This window comes from Procambarus clarkii, chromosome 90 (assembly GCF_040958095.1).
Source record: "Procambarus clarkii isolate CNS0578487 chromosome 90, FALCON_Pclarkii_2.0, whole genome shotgun sequence".
Lineage (NCBI taxonomy): Eukaryota > Metazoa > Arthropoda > Malacostraca > Decapoda > Cambaridae > Procambarus > Procambarus clarkii.
In genome coordinates, this window is record NC_091239.1 from 20,151,982 (window position 1) to 20,153,075 (window position 1,094).

Here is a 1,094-nt window from a genome sequence, read left to right on the forward strand (position 1 = left end):
TATATATGTGTATATATATATATATATATATATATATATATATATATATATATATATATATAGATATATATATATAAATAAATAAATATAAATATATTATATATATATATATATATATATATATATATATATATATGTATAACATATATGTATATATATCTATATATATATATATATATATATATATATATATATATATATATATATATATATATATAAGTAGGAGCAGGAATGAGAAGTGGACTGATTTGAGTGCTGGGGGGATATATATATATATATATATATATATATATATATATATATATATATATATATATATATATATATATATATATACATATATATATATATATATATATATATATATATATATATATATATATATATATATATACATATATATATATATATATATATATATATATATATATATATATATATATATATATATATATATATATATATATTTATTTATTTATTTATTCTAGGTAAGCGTGATCGTGATGTCTCGAGTTGGTGATATTTGTAGAATTTATGGATGGCGCTCATCACATCTCTTCGTTCATAGGTGTTACACATGAAACTGCATGTGTACAGTCTAGTGGTGAACACAGGAGAACCTGTGCTGGAGGTATGACCGTATTTTATTTATTTATTTATTTATTTATTTATTTATTTATTTATTTATTTATTTATTTATTTATGGATATTTAATTCAAATGAGAAATATTAAGATGGGTTTTCCCTTTCTCCATGAGTGTGGGAGAGTGTGTGTATATAAATTATACACTATTTTTATATATATTTCCAGGGGTGATTCAGAGGCAGGTAGGAGAGGAACATGACAAAGCACGGTGTGACAATAACCCCTTAGGTGGTGGTGGGGTTAGACAGTCCATTGCAAATGGAGGGGAGGGGGGAGAGGAAGTGATGAGTGATGATGATGATGATGATGATGACGACGACGATGGTGGTGGTGATAGTGGTGACATCTCTCAGCCAGGCTCTAGTGGTCTTAGACCTCTTGTCAACAATCGAGTTAATGACCTAATTAGTGATGAAAATTCCCCAGATGAGGAGGATGCTATAGACAC